A 27,652-nucleotide genomic window follows, 5' to 3' on the forward strand; every position below is an offset into this window, starting at 1 on the left:
TACTCTACTATCAACACTAGCTTAACATCATAAAACACAGTACTTTTCACCTGAACAGAGCATGTCATGTGATCAGCAGCACGATGCTTCTGTCTGAACAACTTCAGTTTTTCTTCCAAAAATCACGAGGTATTTCCCTGTTAATGACAGAAAAGGCAGAGAGTACTTCAACTAGATGTTATATCGGTCATGGATAACGTGACAGTCATGTGCACAGTTATATTTAAACATAATTGTAAGGTGGACTAACTCAGTGTTCTTGTCCTGGGACCTAGAATTACCTACCTGACTAGGTGAGCACTTCGAGCTCGAATTACCAACCTGACAAGGTAAACGCATCAAAATGTTATGATCGAAAGGTATATTTTTCTGGTTCTTAAAAATCTTTGTGTAAAGATTATTTTAATTTTTGATTGACTAAGCATACCGTATTATATTTGTGATGAAATGTCAATTCGGATAAATAGCATTTCACATCACTGATGCTCTCGCTCTTTTAATGATGTGCCAGAAGTATGTCTTTGGTACCTATCTGCAAAAACCCACATCACCCTAGTTAGTTTTGTTAATTGTGCTAAATGTGTTAATTGTACTCAAGCATATGTCATAAGATCGACGTTTCGGACTTCGGCTTTGTTATCTGAGACATGTTATTAGAATACTGTGTTCACTTTGCTAAGTATACTTTTTCCACTTCAAAACTTTAATATTTGGATCAAAACATGTAGCACCTTTGCAGAGGTATCCGGTTTATATTGGAAACTCTTTACAAACTATGTAGCCTGTCCGCATAGGAAAACTAGGCACAGTGGATGATTCAATATGTAATCCTTAAACTCCTGTATAACATATTAAAATATACTTGATTGTCCGTATGTACTACATATTCACACCCGCAATGTAACTTTGTGTTTTAAAAATCCAAAATGTTCATTTATATTTCTTCTCCATTATCTGTAAGTAAAAATATTCGCGTATTCAAATTCAAAGAGATACTTCTATAATCTCCTGATTCCACATGTAATTATATAAATTAAAGTATACAATCAAAGTGTAAATCGTATCTTTATTTTATCGAAAATAAGTTTATTGAAATTACATCACCCGGTATTTGAATGTTATTGAATTTTAAAGCTATAGAAAAGAGCATATAATTATTAGTCATTCGTGAAATTGCTTAGAAAGATACATTGTTTAATGACAGATAACGTCTGGAGCTAGTTCTCAAGTATGCTTGGAGACGTTTTCCTGTGTTTTTGAGCAAAAAATGATAACGATAATATCTCTTAAGACAGTTAACAAGAATTGCAGATAATATTGGGAACGAAATCGTAAGGTTTCGAAGTATTTGGTCTTCTTCATGACAGTCTCTATTGGGGCTATGATTGGCATTTTAGTTTGACTCTCAAAGTACCCCATACAATACATAATTAAGGTGATATTAGGTAATAAAATTTATGAAATTTCCTCAGATGTTTAGTGTGTTCGTTTTGGCGGGTCTCGTGGCTTTGAGTGTTGCTGGACCAATCAAACTTGAGCTTAACGGCGAATGGGAATTTTTCAAGACCACGTACAACAAGAACTATGCCCAAGAAGTAGATCTAATGCGGTAAGATAAGGGAGAATCTAGATTTTTATCACATCTTGGAATTCTTGTTCTTTTATGTGTTTTCTTTCAAAAAAATGTAATAAAGGGTAGTTCCTTTTATGATGACAGTTAGATAGGATTTTAGTTTAAAACAGCAAATGTACATTTTATTTTTAGTGCCAGTAGAAGCCTGAAGTAACTAATTATAAAAGTAAGAGACTGGATTTTTCAAAACCTAGAATCGAAGGCATCCAAACACATGTATACATTTTGCGATTTTGTCTTATACTTCCGCTCAAACTAATTTTCAAGCACACTGCATGTTCTTTGAAATGAAAATAGCAATTAAGTCTTCTTTGGAGTAACAGCATGTGAAAATGAATAGACAACGCTAGCTCGTTCTCAACTTTATAAATTTGAAAACTTTTACTGCCAAAATTACAGATAAACCATCATGATACTGTATATTTCCTCAACATTTATTAAATATAATTTGCATTGAATATGACGAAAGGCGATCTGATACGTTGAACAGGTAACAAGTTGGATTTACGGGATTTTGTTGACGTTTTACGGCACAGGAACGCTCGAGGATAATATCGTGCGAGCGTAACTTCAGCTAAGTTCCTTGCACAAGGGCACTTCATTGTAGCCTGTCTGGAAGGATCCAATGATTTGAAGCGAAACGCACACATCTGGTCCATCATTCAGCCATCGCGACTTCACAATACGTAACTGCAACGTAGAATCGTTGTAATGTAAACACATAACAACGAAAGATATCTAAAGTTTTTAAGATAAATCGTAAGATTATTTCATGATCGGGTCCATTCCGTATTTGAGTAAACTAATTAGGAATTCATAATGTTTCAGAATAGTTCACAATTTTAAAATCTGCCTTCTGTTTCAGACGCATCATTTGGGAAAAAAACCTGAAGCTCGTGCAGCACCATAACATATAAGTGGATCGTGGCGTGCACACTTTCTGGCTCGGAATGAACAAATACGCTGATATGGTAGCTTCACAGTTTGCTCGTCAATAAAAAAAATCTATAAAATTAAAAGCTTTGATTTTATACAATCAGTTTCAAATGTTCAGTTTCCTTATAGATTGCGAATGTGTGTAAACTTATCAATCTTAATGTACCGTTTATAGTATGGAAGTTAGAAACATATTTTATCAGTCAGTCCTGGTAATTATTTCAAAATCGATCATCCTTCACTGCATGTTACATGCATACTACCAGCTATCTCTGCCACCTTCTTTTATCCCTTCATCCTCATATTCCTGCTGTTTATTGCTATGTTGGGAATCATCATGTTGCAGATAATTTTGCTGGAGATGTGAAGAATTGTTTTTGGAGTGAACGTTCACATATCCTTCATATTTTTTTGATATGTATTCTTCTTCTTCTTCTTCTAATAATAATAATTATAATAATAATAATAATAATAATATTATTATTATTATTATTATTATTATTTTTATTATTATTATTATTATTATTATTATTATTATTAAGTCATCTGAGGAGTTTGTTAGAGCAATGAATGGATACAGAGTGAACGGAACCAAGACTTTTCAGTGCGGAAAGTCCATTGCCCCAAGTCACGTTAAGTTATCTGACCTTCCAACTACAGTTGATTGGAGGAACGAGGGTTACGTCACTGGGATTAAACACCAGGTAAATACATATCCACCGGTCGCTGGATATCACAACTGTTTCTCTTTCTTCAATAATGACGTGAAAGTTTAAGCGTGCTGTAATAGAAGCATAATTTTAGGACAATTAAATCCGACCAATGCATGTTTTGTATCACACATTAGTCTGATAGATTCGATTGCTGCAGCATTTGTGTTCCATATTTATTAGATTATGAGCTTATATTATTGATTTTCCTTGTATTCCATTTCATGAACGGGGCGGGTTAGGCCTACGCATTGATCCAAAGAATGACGTATTTGTTCAAAATATTTTACAACACAAGACCTAATGGCAAAGTGCAAAGAATTGGTTATCAATTAAAACTGAAAATACGACCACTTTTTGTATCATGGAATTTCAGTTTTGACGGAGACGTTTCGAATAGTAACGCTTGTTGTCCTTCAACGATGCGATTCAAGCCATTGATGAAGATTACAAGTAAACACCGTTTCAACTCAAACTGTGGTTCCCATAGAGCTTTACTATACTGGAATACCCCTCTGAATATCAACACTTCCTGACCCTAACATACTGTGTATATAAAAGCCTAATTTTTCAGCTATGATGTTTAACGGAATTTCTTTAAAGTTGGTTATGTATTGTCTCACTTGTTTATATTTTTCAGGATAATCAACAAAGTTAAACTTGTCATGGCCTATTCATATTTACATACTAATTTAATGTTAGTGTTAGCAGTGAAAACATCTTGAATGGTTATTTATAAAGGTATTGTTGTCCCATGTAGGGCCAATGCGGGTCATGCTGGGCTTTCTCAACCACTGGGTCTCTGGAAGGGTAGCTCTTCAAGAAAACCGGAAAACTTGTATCCCTTTCTGAACAAAACCTCGTGGACTTCCGGAAGGAAGGTAAGGATTGAAAATACTCCAAGTTTTGCAAAAGATTGAACATACGAAAATATTTCCAATGTTCCAAATTTCAAAAATTGTTTTCATAGCAAAGTAAATTATGTGAAATCAAGCATCAACTACTGTGTCTGACATCTACTTGTAGTACTTTCTAATCCTACGTAATTATATCTCATTGTGCTACCCTAAATTCCCACTGTCACCTTCTCGTGGAACATGTTGCATATCAACAATGACGTTGGACGCCATATAAACAATACGGTGGAACACCAGCGCACTGCTGGCGACACCTATGCAAAATAATCCCTCAGATTAAATCTAATCTATTGTCATTGTAATGTATCAATTCGGATTGGGCAACACGTTCTCCAACTTAGGAACAGTTTATTCTGTACATAAACGCACTTAGGATCATATGCGCGCGCGCGTGTGTGTCTGTGTCTTTGTGTGTGGCGTGTGTGTGTGTGTGAGAGAGAGAGAGAGAGAAAGAGAGAGAGAGAAAGAGAGGAACACTAATATGCATGATAATGGTATTGTGGATCATGTGTGTATGTGTGTGGCGTGTGTGTGTGTGTGTATGAGAGAGAGAGGAACACTAATATGCATGATAATAATATTAGCACTCATTTCATACATATGAAGAAAATCGTCTGTCTTCCTAGATTAATAAAGGAACAACTTTAAAAACTTGATACGTTAGATTATAATTTAATTGTGATGAACCTTAAAGTATCGGGACTATAGTCACCATCAGAGTAGTGATAACAAATTAGTAATAAAATTCTCTGTTGATCTACATTACGGTTACTCTGTAAAAATAATTAGATTCATAATGATGATGGATTTACATGGTTCGTAAATAAGCCATTATTAAGAGAAATACAATTATTTATCATTTTTTGTAATGGTTCATTTCACCATATATATATATATATGTGTGTGTGTGTGTGTGTGTGTGTGTGTGTGTGAATAACGTCCAGAGTAGTGAATAGGGATAGTATAGCGTCAATGGGACTTATCATTAAAAAGACCCTTGGGAACATATAGCGTCAAGGGAAATTTAACATGGAGAAAAATCGTGGGAACATATAGCGTCAAGGGAAATTAACATGGAGAAAAATCGTGGGACTGTTGAGCGTCAAGGGGAATTTAAACAGGGTGGGACTGTATAGCGTCAAGGGAAATGGAACATGGGATTTTTTTTTAAATTTTTTTAAAAATTTTTTTTAAAAAAAGGGGTAGGCAATTCAAAGACTATCTCTTTTCGAGAAATATGGCTGGCCCTGAAAAGGGCCTTTGGGTTTATGTTAATATTAATATTAACATAGATGGCATCTCTCACATCTTCTTCTTCTTCTTAAACTCCTTCTAACTGCCGGTCCATACACAAGTACCCTCTTCAGACATCCTTGTCTTTCTATATAAACTCTCCTCATCCATAGACTTGTATCTGCCCTATCAACAACAGTCCACTTGGACCGGACATACATGAGCATGTCCGTCCTGAACATCATTGTTGACACAAGGGTTGAAGATTGAACGTCGGTCCACATCTTGAGGCTCCGAGAAACAGGTGAATCAATGCAGTGAACGGCGCTTATTTATAGGCAGAGGTAGGATTGAAACGAATTGAGTTCATTCACCAATCCGAACACGCGTTACAAAATTCAGCCAGCCGCATCCAATCCGAAGAGAGCAGTCTGTGACGTCACGTAGTCAATATAGATTTGCTAGCGCTTGTGTGCAGTCAATCTATGCGACAGTGATTCAACATGACGGAAACTCAGAAAACGATCCATTGGGGTGCACCAGCAGGGGAGACTGCCCAAGGGAACCCGGACTTACTTTCAGAAGAGGTGAATTGGGATTTTGTGGATTTTCTCTCTTCGCAAGAATTTGTTCCGGAACCTGCGTTACCTTCTTCATTACCGCAAGTGGAGAATTTTAGACAGAGACAGAAAGAAGAATTGGAGAAATTTATACAACGACAAAAGGAAGCGGAACAAGCTTTTCTCCTACAGCAACAGCAAGAAGAAGAGGTAAGAAAAAAACAACAGCAGCAACAGCAAGAAGAAGTAGCAGCAAAGAAACAAGAGGGTGAAAATCAAACGGTCACGGTACTGTTGGACATTTTAGCGGAGTTAAGAAGTCTGAAACAAATGTATCAGACTTCTTTATCACGACCGAAGAGAATACGACCTTCCCGAGCTAAACACGTCAACCCTGTGACTAAGCCTACCGTACCACCCTTAGTGATTTCAACTCAATCATCATCAACATTACGTAGTCCAGAAGTAGGCCTTGGCCGTGGCAAAGGCTTAAGGCAGTTAAAGTTGATTGCTTAAACTCACCCCTGCACCAAAAAAGGCCCTTTTCAGGGCCACCCACATTTCTCGAAAAGAAATACAATTTCAAATTGCCAATAACTCAAAAAAATATTCAACAGCCCATTTTACCCTTATAGTACGTGTCTGTGTATGAGTGCGTGAGTGTAGCTTCTTTTTTTTGAAATCAAAACTCAAAGACACTTACCTTATATCATTCATTTATTCTTTTCTCCATTTTTTTACAATCCAATTCACAATTCACAACACAACACTTTAATTAAAAGTTCATTCACTTCTTCTGTCTCCTTGTTTAGTCTCTCTGTTTTTTGAATTTTTTCACCGTCACACTCTTTTCCTCTTCTTCCTCCTCCTCGCTTTCTTCCCTTCTTCTTTTTTTCTCCTGTTTCTTTTTCTTCACCTGTCTTCTTTCTTCCTCATAAGAATCCCTCTCTTCCTCTGAAGAATCCCTCTCTTCTTCTGAAGAATCCCTCTTTTCTTCTGACTCCTCTTGTTTCTTTTTTGGGCAATCTGGAGACCAATGTCCTTTTTCTTTACAATAATAACAGGTATCTTGACTTTTGTCTTTTTTAGTCCCTGTTTTTGTTCTTTTTTGACGGTCTGGACACTCTGAAGACCAATGCCCTTTCTTCTGACAGATATAGCAAGTATCTTGACTTTTATCTCTAAAGGAAGGAGAGTAGTCCGTAGGCTGGTCTGAAGAGAATTTTCTAATGACCCCTCGCAAAGCTCTGACGAAACGTTCCATCTGGTTAGTCTCTTCCATCGTTGTGCTCGGCTTGAGAGTGAAATGAATAGTGAAAGGATAAGACACACACCCTTTTATATACGCTGGTCTGCTATGACTATAAAGTAGCTCATGGTGTTTGAACTTGAGTCATTTGACTTTTTGCTTTCAAGATGAAACGATCCCATTCATTTGAGAAGAAAGAAGAAGAAGAAAGTAAGAGGCAGAAACGTGATCTATCGCCTCGTACCAGGGGTGAAATCTTGGCACAAATTCATGCCAGTGATTTTGAAGAGGATATGAGTGAACCAGAATTTGAAACCTTTAAACCAAGTTCACCACCCTTAGTCAACCCTGAAAAGTACTATTCCATTCGAGAGACGGAAAAGCGCTCCTCTAGAAAACTTAGAACCACGGCTTACAAATACACAGTGAAGTTTAAAGATTTCAAGGCTGAAGTGCCGTTAGAGAAAGCAGAAGTGTTCATCACTGAGGTGTGGGATTCTTTGCTCACTGCACTCAAGCAACAATGTCAACCCAAAGAAGACGATCGCTTGAGACTTTCCATACAACACGACGGTTTGAAATCCCCTGTTTGGATCGAGTTTAGCACCCCTGCAGAATTGACCGCTTCCAAAGTCATGGACAAGATTCAACACGTGCAACAATCTAATGACCAGTTTGACATCACCGATGGAAAAGCCACATTGGACATGACCCACGTCTCTCCTCCTCAAGGGACCGGACGCAAAAAGATGTTATTGGTGAACGACCTTCGCAGCATTAAGCGTAGCCTTGTCCAAATTCACAATCCTCATGACCAGATGTGTTTAGCCCGTGCCATCGTGGTGGGACGAACCTATGCCAACAAGAACGACACGGTAGAATGGAAAAGAACCTGGAAAACTATTCAACAATCGGACCGAGCCAAACAACGAAATGAAGCAGAACTCCTGTTGCAACAAGCTGGCCTGTCCAAAGACACACCCTGTGGCATTCCTGAGATGCAAAAATTGCAAGATGCCCTAGCTCCACGATACACCTTGAAAGTGCACCCTCAAGAAGTGCGCGGGCCTCTGTTGTTTCGAGGGCAAGATTTTAAGGACGGAAAATACATTCATGTTTATCATCACGATGACCATTTCGATACCATTACCAGTATCACCGGATTCCTGGGATACGGTTATTACTGTGAGAAATGTGACCATGGTTATAATAATCGAGAGCAACACAAGCATTGTGGATTGAAATGCTCAGGATGTTTGGCCTCTTCACCCTGTCTGAGCGAAGAACCAGTGCCTTGTTCAACTTGTCTGCGCACGTTTGTCAGCCCTACCTGTTACCAACAACATCTGAAAACGCAAGATTCACAGAAGAAATGTGCTTGTCAACTCCTGAGATTGTGCCCTACGTGTGAACAAGTCATATGTACCAATGCTGCCAAGGCACACGTATGTCGAGGAAAGAAAAAATGTCACATTTGTCACCACATCGTGGACTTGGAACACCAATGTTACGTGCAAAAATACCAACCCCCACCAGAGAAAGAGGATGGTCACAAGAAGAAAGGCAATTTCATCTTTTTCGATTTCGAATGCATGCAAGAAACCGGCATTCACATTCCTAATTTTTGCGTGGCTCATCGAGCGTGCGAGAAGTGCATTCAAGAACCTATCTTCAGTCATTGCCCTCACTGCAGCAAGATTCCTGGAGGGCGTGAAAAAATCTTTCGGGGACCGAACACGCTAGCCGATTTCGCTCGATGGGTCTTAGACCCCATCGACAAGACGTGGAGCCAAGAGGACATCGAACGTTACGGAGATTGTCATCGTCATGCCACGGTGATGGCTCACAATTTATCCGGATACGATGGACAGTTTCTTTTGAGGCACTATACGGAACAAGGCACCGAGCGTCCTAAAGTGACTTTGAACGGAGCCAAAATCATTTTCATGCAAGTGGGACAAGTGCAGTTTAAAGATTCGATGAGCTATTTGGCCATGCCTTTGAGTCGAATGCCTAAAACGTTTGGAATGACAGAAATGGCTAAAGGGTACTTTCCACACTTTTTCAATACGGAAGCCAATCAACACACCGTTCTACCCCATTTGCCCGAGGCTCACTATTACGACCCCGACAACATGCGTACCGAACAACGAGAAGCTTTCTACGCTTGGTACCAGGCTCACGCCTCGGACCCTTTCGACTTTCAGGAAGAAATGCTAAAGTATTGTCGTTCCGACGTGGACATTTTACGGCGTTGCTGTGGAAAATTTCGAGAACTGTTCATGGAACACGGAGGGGTCGATCCTTTGAAAGAAGCTTGCACCATTGCCAAAGCGTGTTCCTTAGTGTATCGACAACGATTCATGCCTGAAAACACCGTGGCTGTCATCAGCCCTCAAACGACCCACTTTGTCAAACGTCAATACTCGGTCAAAGCCCTACGCTGGTTACATTACTTGTGCGACAAGGAAGACAAGTGGATTCAGCATGCCCGCAACGGAGGGGGCGAAAAGACCATCGGAACGTATTCGGTCGATGGCTGGGACTTAGAAAACCCCAAGATCGTGTACGAGTTTAACGGTTGCTTATTTCACGGATGTCCCGTCTGTTACCCTGACCGTGGCACTAAAAATCAGTTTTTACAACGAACCATGGAAGACTTGTACCAGGACACTTGTCAGCGGCGCCTAAAGTTGGAACAGGAAGGATACCAAGTGGTGGAAATGTGGGAACACGAGTACGATCACCGTATGAAAACCGATCCCGAGTTTAAACGCCTCGTGGAAAGTTACCAGTTCATGGACCCGCTGAACCCAAGGGATAGTTTGTACGGAGGAAGGACCAACGCCACCTGTTTGCTGTACCAAGCCGACGAAGAGAAAGGAGAAGAAATCAAATACTTGGACGTGTGTTCGCTGTATCCCTACGTGTGCAAATATTGTCGCTTTCCTACAGGGCACCCGCAATTGTTGACGGAACACATCGACCTGGTCAACATTCGACAATACGAAGGCTTGATCAAGTGTAAAGTTTTGCCTCCCACGAACCTATACCATCCCGTCTTACCTCACCATTGTCAAGGCAAACTGATGTTTCCATTGTGCCGTACTTGTGCCGAAACGTGCAACCAAGACCAACCTTGTCAGCACAGCCAGGAAGAACGTGCCTTGACGGGAACCTGGGTCAGCGTAGAATTGTTCAAAGCTCTGGACATGGGATACCAACTGTTAGAAGTGTACGAAATTTGCCACTTTCCCAAGACACAACAGTACCACAAGGGTGACCCTACTCAGAAAGGCATTTTCGCCGACTACGTGGATGCCTTTTTGAAACTGAAGCAAGAAGCCAGCGGCTATCCTTCCTGGTGTCACACTCCCGAAGACCAAATAAAATTCAAAGAGAAATACTACGAACAAGAAGGCATCACTTTAGACCACATCGAGAAAAACGAAGGCAGGCGATCGTTTGCCAAAGTGATGTTAAATTGCTTGTGGGGTAAAATGGCACAACGACCGTGTTTACCCAAGACGGAATATTTGACAGAACCTTCCCGCTACTTCCAGATGATTCACGACAAAACCAAATACATGAAACACGTGGACGTCGTTCGAGAGAATTTAATCTTGGTCAATTACGAAGAAGATCTGGACTTTGTACAAGACGACCCTTTTGGAAATGTCATCATTGCGGCTTACATGACAGCCCATGCTCGCTTAAAATTGTACGAAGCTTTAGAACTGTTAGGGGAACGCGTCCTGTACTTTGACACGGACAGTTGCATTTACATCCATCACCCGATTCAACATCACCCTAACATCGAAGGAGACCGTTTTGGAGCCTGGACAGACGAACATCCTGACGACAAGATTCTAAGTTTCGTCAGTGGCGGTCCCAAAAATTACGGCTACGAATACCGGGACAAACAAGGAGAAGTGCACACGACGTGCAAAGTGAAAGGACTGACTCTGAATTATCGTACCAGTCGAGTGGTCAACTTTGGGGTATTGAAAGAAGCCTTGCAATCGGGAGAGGATGGAAACTTTAAAGTGACCACCTATCAACCGAACAAGATTGTACGTTTACCCACTCACCACATCGTCAGTCGACCCTTGGAAAAAGTCTATCAAATTGTATACCAGAAGCGAGTTCGACTTCCCAATCATTTCACCTTACCGTACGGTCACGTCGGTATTGGTCTGTATATAAAAAAGGAACCCTAGGCAAGATCGATAGTTCATTGTGACTACCAAGACCGAGCGAACAAGATGAATACTTTCAGAGAAACACAGAACAAGTTGTTTAGAAGGGCACAATTCAAGTGTGAGGCTTCGGAAGTGGAATGCGATTGTGAGCCTTGCGATGGGTACGATGCTGTACCTTGTGACCTGAGCGATGCCGTAAAGCATCATGGGAACTTTAGTGCCCCTACCCCTATGATGGAAAGTGATGCTGTGCGTGTCAAACCTGTGGGATGCGAAAGTGATGCCGCTCGTCCTCTTGGACATTTTACTGGGTTTCGTTTTAAAGGGGAATGTTCACCTTCACGTCTACCCCCCTACGGATGTCATCCAGCCCTGAGCAAACTCCTACCCATGTCACTCAACCCTCATCGAAACGAACCTGTGAAAGACGAATATTCGTTCCCTGTGCGTTTGTCGGAATACTGCGACTTTGAAAATCGTCTTCAATCGTTCAAAGGAAAATGGCCTAAGTATCTGGGAGGACCGACCCCCGAAGAATTAGCCAGAGCCGGATTTTTCTACTTGGGCGAAGGAGATAAAGTCAAGTGCTTCAGTTGCGGTGTGTCACTTCACCACTGGGAACCGCAAGATTCGGCCTACGTAGAACATGCTCGATGGTCACCGAATTGTCATTACTTACCCTTAGTGGGACCGAGACATTGAAGTAACTTCTTACCATAATAATCTGTTCATGGATACTTTACAAGAGAACATTTGTGCTTTGCCTGTGGAGTTGAGAGAACGCATTTATCGAGAACTGGTCAAAATACAAGTGAAACGTAAAGAACAATTGCATCCGTTACGTCACCGGTGTTTGAACCACTGGTACCTGAAAGCTATACAAGGATTGATTCAATTGAAAGTGTTCCATCGAACAGACATTGATCAACGATCCTCTAGTTTTAAAAAGGATTGGTTTGGTATGGACGATTGTAGTTACATCATTGTAAACGTACTGCATCGAATTCCAGAAGAAGAGTTAACGAATTACCAACATCTTGAACACAATGTCAACTTAGTGAAAGAGGAAACTTCTGAACGAATTGTAATGTGTAGATTAGTGACTCAACGATTTAAATTCGACACTGAAGTGAAACCATGTTTGTGCAAAGAGTACATTTCTTGTGTCAGACCAAAGAGGATTTAGTATGACCTATTCATGGATACTTTACAAGAGAACATTCGTGCTTTGCCTGTGGAGTTGAGAGAACGCATTTACCGAGAGCTGGTCAAAATACAAGTGAAACGTAAAGAACAATTGCATCCGTTATGTCACCAGATCTTTAACCACTGGTACCTGAAGGGTATAAGAGAACTGATTCGTCAGAAATTGTTTCAGTGGTCAGACCTTGTTCAATACTTCCAGGCCCCCGATGATTCACGTGTTGATCATTTTGGTTACTTCGAGATTCACCTAGAGCAACCCATTGAGGAAGACGAGGTAAAGGATTACCAACATTTGTTACGTGGAATCTACTTAGCGGAAGAGGAAACTTCTAATCGAACTCTGACGTTTCGGTTACAGTATGCAAGATTTACATTCCCCACTGGAAAACGAACATCACTGGCTAGAAAGTACGTGTATTCTTTTCGAAACAAAGAGACTATAAAAACAGGCAGCTATGCCACGACTTATGTCGTATGTAATCCAACAGATTCCGTGGAAGGAACTCAATGACCATATTCAAACCGTGGATCATTACCATCGATTATTACAAGAACTTTATCCATTCAATTTGGGACGACAAGTGGTGTGTGTCTTAGTGACTTGTTTTCTGGGATTTCGTTTACCAGCCGATTCTTTGTGGACTCTTTACGATCAGTACTTACCACCTCCATGGCCTTAAATGGTCGCGAAAAACTCCTTTTGCTCAAAGCCTTGCGGTTTCATCTGGATACTTCTCGACCTCAACAGGAAAAAAAGATTCGTCAACTTTTAGCTACCCAAGACGTGTATGACGATGTGTGTGTAGCTTGTGACTTACACCCTCATTGGACAGATGTTCGTGACTGGAAAAAGGGGGGTTTTGAGGCTTGGACCCAAGAAGTGGCCCAGTATGCACAAGAGTTGTTTAAGGAAAAAAGTTACTTTTCAACCTGTGTTAGTGACGGTGCCAGAAGAACCCGTCACCGAGAACAACCACTCGCTTCAGGACAGGACTGTCATGGACATTCCTGAAAGGTCATTCCGGGAGGACACTTGTGTGACAATACCTCATGTAGAGACTGTAAGAACATTACACACTGTCCCTAGGACATCTTGGTTACCCAAAACATGTTGTACAGAGACACTTGTTTATATTCCACTTTGATCGCTTTGCTGTGTTTTATATTCCTGTACATCACTATTTGGGTTGTATGTATTTTTGTCTTTCGTGTTCATATTTGAAACATTCAATAAACGTGTTCTGAAAAAAGTATATAAACTCTTGTCTTGTTTGTTTTTCGTGTCACAAGTGACATTTCTCACACCATGGCTACCTCTGCTGTCTCTGCTCCCTCTTCCTCTACTGTCAAAGTCATCGACGAACACTTAGATCGTGCCAGTTGGGAGGCTTTGTATCTTCGCCATCCCTTTAACATGCTCATTGCTGGACCTAGCGGTTCTGGCAAAACCGAATTCGTCAAACGTTTGATCGAACATAAACATCATTTGATCGATCGACCACCTCAACGGATCGTGTGGTGTTACAAAGAGTGGCAATCGGCGTACAGCCTTTTGCGAGAAAGTCAAGGCGATTCCATCGTGTTTGTGGAAGGCATTCCTAAAGAAGACGACGGCATCGTCTCTGACTCCCGTCAAACCCATTTGGTCATTTTCGACGACATGTTAGGAGAAGACGAAGAAGAAATGAAATTGTGGTTCACGCGCAAAGGGCATCACCGTAATGCCAGTGTCGTTTACATCACCCAAAATTTGTTTCAACAAAGTAAAGCCCATCGCACCATCAGTCTCAATGCGCATTACGTGGTCTTGTTTAAAAGCCCTCGAGATAAATCGCAAGTGCAAGTCTTAGCCAAACAGTTAGGAACGCCTTGGCTGACTCAGGCGTACGACGATGCCACTCAAACGCCACACGCCTATTTACTCGTCGATTTGAAACCTACCACTCCCGAGGATTTGCGATTTCGTACCCACTTGTTTCACCACTGGTGCCAAGACGGAGGGCCTGTCCTGTACACGTCTCCGTCCTCGACTTCATTTCACTTCCCATCAAAAAATCTATAAAAACTTCAGACCCTTTTTCGTCTGTCTCACACTCAGTGCGAACATGACGTCCCTTCAGTCGCATCTTCCCGTCAAATTGATTCCTGCCTTGTATGGCATCAGTCGAGAAAAAGATCCACAAACACGAGCTCGTGTCTTAGAAGCTAGTCTCAAAGAAGTCTTACGATGGTTCACGGTGACATCATGTCAATTACTCCAAGGAATCATTCAGATTCCTCATCAAACCCAACGCTTTTTCGATCGAAACAAAGTCGCTTTGGTCCAACTGGCCGATCCCCGCATCGACACTCAAACCAAAAAACAAATCATTTTGAAACCTGGAGGGAGCGGTACTCTAGGAGGGGTCATCATTCGCTCACTCTTAAGATGGGATCCTAATGCCCCCAAAGTTATCCCTAAGACAAAAGTTCAACGAAGCCCCAAGAAGAAAAAGACCAGGTCCCCAAAGAGAAGAACTTCTCCAGTGGCGGGACCCTCCTCTTACCAGACACCACCCCGAAAAAAGAAAAGAAGCCCCCAGAAAAAGAAACAGAGAAAAAGTCCTCAGAAAAAGAAAAGTCCACAGAAGAAGAAAACTAGTCGCAAGAGAGGCACTGCGGCCAGGACGCAGCCTTACACTCGCAAACCACGACCTGCCACAGCGTCTCCGACAGCCTCACGTTTGTCCACTTCTCCGTTGATGTCACCAGGAACTGAAGAGTACTTGGAGACGTTGATCACACCAAGAACTTCTCCGTTGATGACCCCCAAAAGAACTTCCCCAGTGGCAGGACCTTCCAATTTAGCGGCAGTGGCTGCTGCTCACAAAGTACCTTCTCCCAAAATCAAAGTCCATGAAAGATCGGGCATGTTAAAAAGTTTACTGGATTTGTCCAAGCAAGAACTGGCTCGATTTAGTCCGTTACGTACCCCTGCACGACGTGTCATGCCTGTCCTCAAACTGATACGACGTAAGGACAATCAGTGGCGACGCGTTCCAGTATAAAAAAGGCCTGTGACCAAGTAGGGTATCAGTGTTTTTTTGGTGCTCCTGAAGACTCAAAGATGTCACCCTCCAGAAAACCCCAAGGAAAGAAAAGGAAAGGACTGCCACCACGTTTAGCCAAACATGGGGACCTGTTATCTATCCTGTCCAAAGCTTCTCCACCCCTACGAAAAAAACTCATTCAAACGGCCTCCAAAGAGGTCATCGATACCGTGTGCGAATGTTGTTTGAACGTTTTGAAAGGCACGATCCCTTTGTCCAAACACCAGAAACAATGCTTAGGCAAACATCGTCACGTTTTTCGGAAAATGGTTCAAAAGAAAATTCCCATTCGTCAAAAAAAGAAGATGTTGGTCCAACGTGGAGGCATTTTACCTCTCTTGTTAGGCCCCATACTGAAAGGAGTCTTGGGAACCATGTTGGGAGGACTGGTGGGAGCAAGATAAAAAGGCCTTCGGAAGTCCCAAGATCTCAGAATCGACCCCTGACAACCCCATGGAAGGACGAAAACTAGCTTTAGTGCCTTACAAACGATGGATGGAATACCATCGGTGGCAAGAACAATGCACCCCGCATTTACCTCCCAATCCCAATTTGAGCGAGATGTCCCAGTTACAACACGAATTGCAGTCCTTGATGGATCGCCAAGATTTGTCCGAAACAGAAAAATCGCAAAAGTACGGTCAACTCTTGCAACGACTGCAACTCTTTCACCAGAAAGCTTTAGACGAAACAGCTCTACCCACTTTGAAAGATTTTAAGACCTTGATGAAAAGTCCAACACCATCACCAGTACCAGTACCAGTACCGGTACCAGTGGTCAAGACAGAAAAAGGAAAAGAAGAAGAAGAAGAAGGGTTTCAAACTCCACCAGAAAAAGTACGCAAGTTAACAACACCACCTACCTCCAGAATTGGATGGATTAAAAAGATGATGGCCACCCCTTCTTCATCACAAGAGAAAAAGAAAGTGAAGACAGAAGTGAAGACAGAAGTGAAACAAGAACCGATATCCCCCGCTCAGACATCCTTCTCCTCTTCGACACCTATTGCTGGCCGCACACGCAAAGCATTGCAATCCAAGAAAATACCCCAAGAGAAAAAGAGTAGCATCCTCCAAGAGTGGGTGTCTTATTAACACATCAACCAACACAAAAAATAAAAAATGGAAAAAGTCTTAGCCAGCATTTACTACGATCCCTCCCATCCTGCAGGTTACGCAGGAGTTCAAAAATTGTATCGTGCTGCCAAAACGCGACTGAAAAGTCTCCGTTTACCTCAAGTGCAACGATGGTTACAAGAACAAGCTACCTACACTTTACACAAACCCATTCGACGCAAGTTTGCCAGAAGTCGCACCCGAGTGGAAGGCATCGATCATCAATGGCAAGCCGATTTAGCCGATGTCTCTCATTTGGCCAGCTACAATCGTGGCTACAAATATTTGTTTTGTGTCATCGACGTCTTTTCCAAATTTGCCTGGGTCGTGCCCTTGACTTCCAAATCGAGCAGCGAGTTAGTGCGAGCCCTGCAACGGGTGTTGAAACAAAGCGGTCGTCACCCTCTTCGATGGCAAACGGACAAAGGCACCGAATTTCTGAACCAAGCTTTCCAAAAAGAATTAAAGAAACGTGACATTCATTTTTTTACCACCGAGAATCCCGAAACCAAAGCTAGCATCGTGGAACGTTTTCAACGCACATTGAAAGAACGCATGTGGAAATATTTTACGCATCACCACACTCTGAAGTACATCGACATCTTAGCGCACCTGGTGCAAGCGTACAACCAATCTTACCATCGAAGCATCGGACGTGCCCCGCAAGAAGTGACTCCCGACAACGAAGTGCTGGTGTTTGAGCGCCTGTTTGGTACGTCCCCGACGAGGGCTGTCCCCAAGAAAAGTGGAGAGTTGGCCGTAGGAGATTGGGTGCGCATTGGCAAAACCAAACGCACTTTCGACAAAGGTTACTTACCTAACTGGACGACCGAACTGTTTCGCGTCACTGGACGAGTGCATGGCCGTCATCCTGCCGTCTATAAATTGGAAGACATGAACGGAGAAGTACTCAAAGGAACGTTTTATTTGCCCGAGTTACAACGTGTCACCAAAAAAGAAGACGACGTGTACGACATCGAAAGCATTCTCGAACGCAGAACCCGTAAAGTGGGCAAACGACGTGTCAAAGAAGTCAAAGTACGTTGGAAAGGATATCCACCCAGTTTCGATTCTTGGATCGACGCTTCGCAAGTCATCGACTATAAAAAGAAGAAGTGACCATCATGCTCTTTCACACAGCAGACGCAGCTACGTCGACCAGTCCTTCTTCACCCAGTTCTTCTGTGCAAGATTTACAAAAACAACCCTTGTGGGTGTGGTGTGGAGAACGTGTGCCTAAAACGCAAATCGTCTTTTTCTGCCAAATCTTCGTGGTGTATTGTGTCATCGGGGCAGCCATTGCCAATTTGAGTTTGCAACAAGGAGACAAACAATTGTGGACCATTTTATTGAGCAGTTGCATCGGTTACCTGCTTCCCAATCCCTCCCTGAAATTCTCCTCGAACGGGAACGTTGTGTCCAGTGCCAGTGCCAGTCACCACTCCAACCACAATCAGAACCCCATTTTGGGCGGAGACACGCCTCTGACGTCCATTAATAACCCCTCGGACAGCCACAGAACTCTGGAATTATGAGTCACACTAACCAATTTTACTTAACCTTACCCAGTGACAGTTCCATGGAGGTGTTTCCCCACAACACGTTGTGCTGTTACACGGCCAAATTACCTCAGACCATCCCCTTAGATCACGAAGCCCATTGGGAAGTGGCTTTAGTGGAAATGATTCACCCGACCCAAGTCCTCAATGTCCTTCCCAATCAAAATGTTTTTGATGTGGAAGTTCATGACGAACAATTGCAACAGTACTTGGATGCCTATGGCAAATATGACAAGAAAACCCCTGGCACAAAAAATCAAAAGTACACCACCTATCACTTGTTCATTCCCCCAGGCTATTATTTTAGTGGTCAACATTTGGTGAGCACCATTACCTCCAGGTTTAATGTCGTGTTTCTGAAAGCTTTGGAAAGTGTCAAAAAAAGTGTCACCATGGAATACCACAAAACAGCTCGTCGCTTCTTGATGAAATTTGACGGGAGTAAAATCCTGTCCATTTTATTTTGTCCTGAATTGTTTGACATGTTGGGCGGAGACATGGACATGAGAATGGCCATGATGAAGAAAAACGAATCACCCATCGTTTACGACAACGAGTCTTTTAGCAAGTTATTTCGTGCCCCGGTAGAACTGAACCAAGGACTGAATTTGATGTTTGTCTACTCCGATGTGGTGGAGTATAACGTGGTGGGACACACCTCTGTACCGTTACTGCGTGTCATTCCTTTCAAAGTGGATTCTGCCACGAACGCTGACGAGGAAGGTGGAAACACTTATCACGTCCACCGCGAATTTGTCCATCCTCACTATTTGCCTGTCAGCAAGTCGTATTTGGACACGGTCAACATTACTATAAAAGGAGATTTGGGACAAAATATTCCATTCACCAAAGGAAAAGTCACGGTGAAACTCCATTTTCGAAAAAGGTTCTCTCACGATTCGTAAGTAAGTAAGTCATGTATCCAGTGTACCGAGGGGTTGCTCGACAGCGAGGACACGGTTTAGGAGACATGCTGAAATCGGCCTTTCGTTCGGTGGCTCCGGTGTTGAAACCGATGGTGACACGCGGATTGCACGCCTTGAAAGATGCGGCACTGACGCAAGGCAAAGAATTTCTCCAAAATGTCATCATCGACAAACAAAACCCTAAAGAAGCCTTCATGAGGGCAGGCAAAAATGTCTTGCTGCAAACGGGTAAAGACATTTTGGGCCGACGAGACACACCTATAAATGCCCTGCACGCTACCGAGTCAGGCATTCAGCAAGGACAAGGCAGAAAGAGACGACGAAGAAAACACCCTTTCACCAGACTTCAAGCGAGAAAGGCCAAGAAAAGAAGAACCGTTCGAGACTTAGACGTTTTCGATTATTGAGAAAGAGAAAAAAATGATGCACCGAGAGTCTTGCGCTTGTTCCAAGACGGAACTGGACCTGTTTGCCATGCCCCCCACCATGATGACCATGCAAGAATCCCAGTGGGTGGAATTTCATCCCGTCTCCTCTTTGACGGAATCAGCTCCCATCGAGTTTGAAATCAAAGGACAACCCGAAGATTACATCGATCTGAATAGCAGTTACCTGTATTTGAAAGTGAAAGTGATCAAAACGGACAACACCAATCCAGGAGGCGATGCTAGAGTAGCTCCTGTCAACAATTTCATGCATTCCTTATTTAGCGAAGTGGACTTGTACTTGAATAACAAACTGGTCAGCAGCAGCATGGATACTTACCCATATCGTGCCTACTTGGAAAATCTCTTGACGTACGGAAAAGAAGCCAAGAATACTCATCTGGATGCTTGCGTGGTATGGAAACCTGACACAGCAGGTGTAGGCACGTTTAGCGACACAGTCCTGACAGAAGATGACAATCCTCACAATGTGGGGTTTAACGACCGTCGTAAGAAAATTCTGCAAGGGCGAAGTTTAGAACTGATGGATCGTTTGCATTTGGACATGTGGTTACAAGAAAAGTATTTGCTCAACGGGGTGGATATCCGTCTGAGACTGAATCGTAGTAGTGCCACTTTCCATTTGATGGCCCATGCCAACGAATACAAAACTATCATTCAAGAAGCCCGACTTTACGTGCGTCGTGTGGAAGTGTTACCTAAAGTGGGAAACGACGTCAGTCAGACGTTGAGCAGAACGACTGCCAAGTATCCGATACGACGCGTAGAAGTGAAAACGTTCACCATTCCTGCTGGACAGCGATCTATGATCGAAGATCATCTGTTCCAAGGACAGTTACCCAAACGTTTGATTGTTGGTATCGTCAGGAATTCAGCCTTCAACGGAACCCACGATCAAAATCCTTTTGAGTTTCAACATTACAATGTGTCCAAGATCGAAGTCAGTCGCGACGGCAAGACCTTGTGTACCCGACCCTTTGAGCCCAACTTTGGTGTCGCAAAGAATTATTTGAGATCGTACTTGTCCCTGTACGAAGCCACGGGACAGTTAGGAACCAACACCAGTCACGGTATTTCGTACGAGGATTATGCAGGAGGCTATGCTTTGTGGGGTTTTGATTTCACTCCAGACCAAGGCAGTGACGAGGGACATTTCCACCCTATAAAATCGGGCCAGATTCGTGTGGAACTTCAGTTTGCAAATCCACCTCCAGATCACACAGTGAACGTCATCCTGTATGCAGAATTTGACAATACCATAGAAATCAACAGTTTGAGAGAAGTCATTCTAGATTACTAGAAGTCATGGAAGACTGTTATCCCTCTTTACCTAGTGGAGAAACTTTGGACATGAAATGTGAGGAGACTGTGGAAGAAGAAGAAGTGATCATAATGAAGTCGAGATGGCCAGAACAAGAAGCCCATTTAGTCTCCTGTTTTGCCAAACACTTGGTCGATAAAATGACGGAATTGATCAAGAAAAATTGCTATGGATGTCAAAACGATCATCCCAGTCAAATTCAACACGATAAATGCCTAATGTTAAGTCAAGAAGAAAAATTGGACGAGTATCTGGACGAAGCTTGGAGTCTCATCTCGAACAAAGACGTGTTGCACCAGTGGTATAAAGACTTGCGTGAACATTCTTGTCCACCATTAACCACTCAAGAGATCCATCGTATCGAAGCTCTCCTGAATCAGAGTGAGGAAACAGAACGAATAACCGTTTATTCGTCAGACATTTTCAAGCAAAAAGTCAGGATCGAATTGACGACTTATTATTACCTGTGAAGAAGAAAACACAAAACAATGGATACCTGGGAACTTTATTACCTTTTGAACCACAGTTCGTATACAGCTTCTTGGAATCCTGTCGTCTGTGCTAAAGATGAACTCCCTCATCGCAAACCTAAAGACCATCAAGCTTACGTGATCAACACGGACGACAGTCATCTCCCAGGAACCCACTGGGTAGCCGTCTACTTTCCTCAAGAAGGATGTGTGGAATATTTCGATTCGTACGGATTGCCCCCTTTGGAAGACGATATCATCGACTTTATGAGAAGAAATGCTCAAACCACCCGATTCAATAACGTAAAATTACAAGGCACAGATTCTTTGGTGTGTGGACAGTACTGCGTGTATTTTCTGCATCATCGCAGCCTGGGCTATTCCTTAGAACATTTAGTGACTCATTTTGATCCTCGTTCTTCTGCTAGAAACGATGTGAAAGTAGATCGATGGTTTTGTGACCATTATGCTTATCTTTTGTCTCAAGCTAGGAAACGTAGTGTCCATCAATGGCCTAATGATTTCCAACAGTGGAAATCACAATTTCATTCACAACGTTGTCAGCCCTGTTCAAAGTAATTAGTATTTGAAGAAAAAAATGTTTGTGATTAGAAAAAGATTGTTTGATGTTATAGTATTGGATTATTGTTAAAAAATGTTAGAAATGTTGATGTTTAGTGTTAAGTGATTTTTGAATAAAAAATGTTGTGTTTAGAAAAAAATGCCTTTGTCTTTTGTTTAGCTATAAGAATGTTGGATTGATGCTCTTTCATTTCTTACTATCCCTCTCATGAACGTTGCGGCTCGAAAACCGTGTGGGGATGTTTTCCTTCACGTCCGCGCTTTGACTTTAAGAACCGGGTTGTTCCCAGTCTAACCATCCATTGTCGACTCATCCTCCTACGAAGATGTGCTCCAAACTAGCTAAGCTCAACGAAGCCTACGTGAATTTGCATAGGGTCAGACACAGTCTGATACCGAAGCCAGAAGAAATAGAGAATGTGAGAATGTTAAAAATCACTGAAGACCTGATAGAAGAGCTCTTCAGAGAAGAAATGAACAGGGAGAAAGAAGAATGGACAGAGAAGTACAGACTTCAGAGACAGCAGCAACAGCAACAACAACAACAGCAGCAACAACCTGAAGCTGACAGAGGCTTTGTCGATTGTCGTATCGACACCAAAGAGTTCTTCTTCTCTTTCCGAAGAAGCAGACCTATCGCCAGAAAGTCTATCCTCAGAGGACATCGCATTCTTAGAAACTAAAAAAGAATGCCATAGCAAAAAACAAAAAAACAGCCCTTTTCAGGGCTACCCAATACTCTAGAAAAGAAATAACCATCAATTTGCCAATGTGTGTAGGCAGATTAGTGTGAAAATAAACACTAACTCTTTTTCAAAAAAAATGTGAGGGTATGTGTTTGTGTATAGGATTGTGTGTTTGTGTGTTTGTAAGTGATCAAGTAGGTTGGTGTGGATAGTAGATTAAAATGATGTTTGTTCTTTTGGCTGTTTGAGGTGTATATTTGGAGTTAGATTGGATTGCTTTGAGTATGTGGATAGTCTATTGGAGTGATCTATAAAAAATTTTAAAATAGTGATGGGTAGCATAAAAAGTGAGTGAGTGTTTCTTTTAGGTCCGCGCGTTGCTGTTTTTTTTTTTTGGTCACGATCTAGGTAAGATCAATTTTATGTTATTAGGGGATGTTTTCCATCACGTCCGCGCTTTCACTATAAATTGAAACTCGCTGGGCAGTCTAGCTACCCTTGTTGATTGATCAACACCAAAAATGAACACGAGACTGGAGAAACTGTTGAAACTTCATGTGCATCTGGAATATGCCAGGCGCATATTAAATGAACTGGCCGCGGAAGCCATTGTCGAGGAGGGAAGGATAAGAGAGGAGGAAAGAAGAAACAAAGAAGAGGAGGAGAGAAGATATAAAGAAGAAGAGGAAAGAAGATACAAAGAGGAGGAGAGAAGATACAAAGAAGAGGAGGAGGAAAAGGAGAGAAGAAAAAATTTCAGAATCCCAGAGAGCGAAAATTGGGATTCTGAAGCGACATATCCTGCCTCTGCTCTCTCCCCCCAAAAGGTAAAAAGTAACTGGGGGATAAGATGTGTATGTGATGCCAGGCCTGGAAGGTGCCACCATTAACCAGGTGTCCATGAAGTTCCAAAAACAGCCCTTTTCAGGGCTACCCAATACTCTAGAAAAGAAATAACGATCGATTTGCCAATGTGTGTAGGTAGAGTAGTGTGAATATAAACACTAACTCTTTATTAATAGTGGGAGTGTATGTGATTGTGTGTTTGTGTTTGTAAATGTTGAAGTAAGTTTGTGTGTTTGTGTTTGTAAATGATGAAGTAAGTTTGTGTGAATAGTAGATTATGGGTTTCTTAGCGTATGTGGAGAGTATAGTTTGGGTTATATTATATGAAATGAAAAAGTAAGGGGATGTTTTCCTTCACGTTCGCGCGTTGTTGGGTCATGATCTAGGTAAGATCCATTTTATGTTTTTAGGGGGATGTTTTCCTTCACGTACGCGCTTTAAGTATAAGAACCCACAGTATTCGTCGTTCAAACCATTCTTCATAGAAGATGGCTTCAAACCACCTGGATAAATTTCAATCATTGCAAGACGTCCTTGACAATTTGGGAATGATAGAACAAATGCTCGTACGACTAGTTGAAGATCACTATTCTTATAGTCCGCATAGAGTAAAAATGGAAATTAATAATTTAAGAAAAGCAAAGGATATGATAAGTGGTGTGATGAAGGAAATAAAGGAGGAGAAGGAGGATGAAGAGGAAAGGACAAGGATGAGAGCATGGAATGAAAAAATTGAAAAAGAAGAAGAAAATGAGAAGAGGAAGAAAGAAGAAGAGGAGGAAGAGAAGAAAGAAGAGGAGGAGAAAAAAAAGAAGAAAAAGAGTGTAGGTGAGAAAATAAGAAGTTGGTGGAGGAAAAGAAGAAATTAGAAGCAGAAGAAGAAAACCCAAAGGCCCTTTTCAGGACCAGCCATATTTCTCGAAAAGAGATAGTCTTTGAATTGCCTACCCCTTTTTTTAAAAAAATTTTTTAAAAAAATTTTTAAAAAAAATCCCATGTTCCATTTCCCTTGACGCTATACAGTCCCACCCTGTTTAAATTCCCCTTGACGCTCAACAGTCCCACGATTTTTCTCCATGTTAATTTCCCTTGACGCTATATGTTCCCACGATTTTTCTCCATGTTAAATTTCCCTTGACGCTATATGTTCCCAAGGGTCTTTTTAATGATAAGTCCCATTGACGCTATACTATCCCTATTCACTACTGTCCAGCCACTACTTTAATAAAGATAATATTTAAACTCATACAATTTTACTTACAGTGAATGTCATAATAGGAAAGATCTACAAAAATAATAACTCTATATGTAATCCTTCATCTTCTCGTTTTATAAGTCATGATTCTTAAACAGAAATGTAGAGGAGTTAATAATGGGTGAGAGTGGAGGTTTTGCAAAGGAAATTAAGATATTGTCTTTTATAAATGGAGACGAATTGCTCGGTTTAGCTACATATCAACACTCCGTGAAACAACTGAGGAAACGATAATGTAATAATCGTACATGATGCTCCGAAGGACAGTGGATTGTCAGAACCATTATGCTAAATGAACGACATATGCTGGGTTTCACTAAATATTCTTCTCGAAATATACTGGACGTGATGCCTTTCTTTATGTTTTCCTTGGTTTTTCATGTTGTATGTGTGAATTTATTTCATATATCTCCATCGCGTAGTTTCGACTTACTTATCGCACTCTTAGACGAAGAAAAATGAAAACGCTTATTGTTATTTCCATACTAAAAGATAACACTTTGAACATTTATTGTCAGTACCCTTTTATCGCTAGGAAATGATGGTTGCCAGGGAGGTCTTATGTACCAGGCTTTTGACTACCTTATCCAAAATAAGGGTATTGACACGGAAGAGTCTTATACGTACAAGCCAAAGGTATTCTCTCTCACACATACACACAAACAAAAGAACACAGCTTACAAGAAATTCACCTCAATATAGTAGGCACGTCTTTAAATCATTTCAAAGTTTACGGTTCGAGCATAATGCCTTCGCTTTACCATTCTACCACTGATTTTTGCATCCTAGAGGAAATCCAGCTGTAGCACATTTTACACATAAACAGTGTATATATTTTTAAAGGTTTGAAACAGTTTACATGCCACCTGAAATATGTGCAAAGGTATATTATAACATGCATTTAAACTCCTCCACTATTTATATGTACCAATGTCGATCTCGGCTTTGATCATTATTAGTTGTCATTAAATTTAAGATCCTACTTGAGTGTCATCTACCCATCAGCACCCTACATTTGTCTTTGAGAGTATACAGTGTTAGTTGTTAGGACTTCTTTGCTACTGAAGTATAAAATAGAAACTGACGATAGCAAGAGAAAATCGTAATAGAATGTATAATTGTTTTCATCGTTATTATATTCAGAATGGAGCATGCAAGTTCAAAGAGGTTAATATTGGAGCCACTGAAGTGAGCTGTATGGATATCGAACATGAAAGTGAAACGGACCTTCGGGCGGCCGTAGCAAGGGTTGGCCCTGTCTCGGTTGACATAGACGCTTGTCATATATCCTTCCAACTATACAAAAGTGGTGTTTACACTGAGAGTGCGTGTAGCTAGGTTAATCTTGACCATGGAGTTCTAGTTGTTGGATACGGTATTGATGGGTGCAATGACTACTGGCTAGTTAAAAACAGGTATGGAACATGTATATATTTGTTTGCATGTTTATGAGCTGGCTTACTTGGTTAGTGAACAGATTCCATTTATGACACTAATATGAGAAGCTAAATTTGAAACCAAACATTTCGAAAACGAAACAAGCTTTAGACGCCTTTCCCGGCCTTCTTGCGAATGAAGTATCTTACTCGGATTACGTCTTTGCCACTGAAGTTTAGGAGAAGGTTTGAAATCCAGTTAGAATTCTGTACGGAATCCGAAACTATGTTTTATAATATGATGTGAGTCATTTTGATCCATTAGTCATCACTGTATATAGAGAAGTGGAGCTCAAAATCAAAAGAATATTTATTAATCAAGATCTAATATTTACTAACATAACTTACTGGTTTAAATTCACTTTGAAAATCAATTAAGATTCGACCTTACAACATGAGATTTGAACGAATAAACTGTCGTTATTTAGAGTTAGCTCCGTGCAACATATTTAGTCTTGCGCCATGCTTGGAATGTATTCCGATGTTTCGGACAATCCTACATGTACTTTCTGTGGACAAGACCAATGTGCAAAATATAATTAATCAATGTTACCATGATCGAACGCGATTTAAGATAATATTCATTCCGAAAACTTCAACTTCTTCGGAACTGGAACGACCATGGCGATCATAAAACTGGGACCAATTTGTATCTTATAACGACTATATATTGCCAACTTGTTTACTTAAGGTTTCCATAAGAAACACCAACTTGTATAAAAATAAAGACTCAGAGGTCGAGATAGGTATTTGCTTTATATGACGGAGAAGTTACTGTAGATTTATTTGAACCAGAACAATGTATGTGTGTGTGTGTGCGAGAGAGAGAGAGAGAGAGAGAGAGAAAGGTGTGTGTGTGTGTGTGTGTGTGTGGATTTACTCCTATTTGCGGCCAGCACAAGCCCAAACCCACGATACATAGAAATTTAGAATATAAATTGCCGGTAACCTTTCGGGTTTTTATGAACTTTAAGAAATGCTTCACTCACCTAGTACGTTTCATAACAATATTTCATATAATTAATTTTCCTCTTTCAGTTGGGGCACGAGCTGGGGCATGCAGGGATACATTATGATGGCTAGAAATACTAGCACCATGTGTGGTATTGCAACTCAAACCAGCTTTCTCAGCGTGTAGGATTCATTGTATTGTTGCACGAAGTGTTAAGATAGAACTGTGATACTTGACTTTCTCCCAGGATGCATTGTTAATATATGTGGTACCTGATTGCTTATTTATAAATCCAATATCATCTGATATTCAATTTTTGCAA

General features: G+C 41.3%; 1 pseudogene across 1 annotated transcript; it reads left to right on the forward strand.

The window, feature by feature from the left end:
- On the forward strand, nt 1–27,652 carry LOC149773139 (cathepsin L-like; annotated as a pseudogene). Its single transcript, XR_016417454.1, has 8 exons — nt 1–329; nt 1,473–1,609; nt 2,499–2,604; nt 3,112–3,273; nt 4,040–4,160; nt 25,478–25,578; nt 26,086–26,357; nt 27,417–27,652. The product of XR_016417454.1 is annotated as a cathepsin L-like (transcript).

The sequence above is a fragment of the Sinohyriopsis cumingii genome, unplaced genomic scaffold (assembly GCF_028554795.1).
Source record: "Sinohyriopsis cumingii isolate HCF-2022 unplaced genomic scaffold, ASM2855479v2 utg000873l, whole genome shotgun sequence".
NCBI classification, from domain to species: domain Eukaryota; kingdom Metazoa; phylum Mollusca; class Bivalvia; order Unionida; family Unionidae; genus Sinohyriopsis; species Sinohyriopsis cumingii.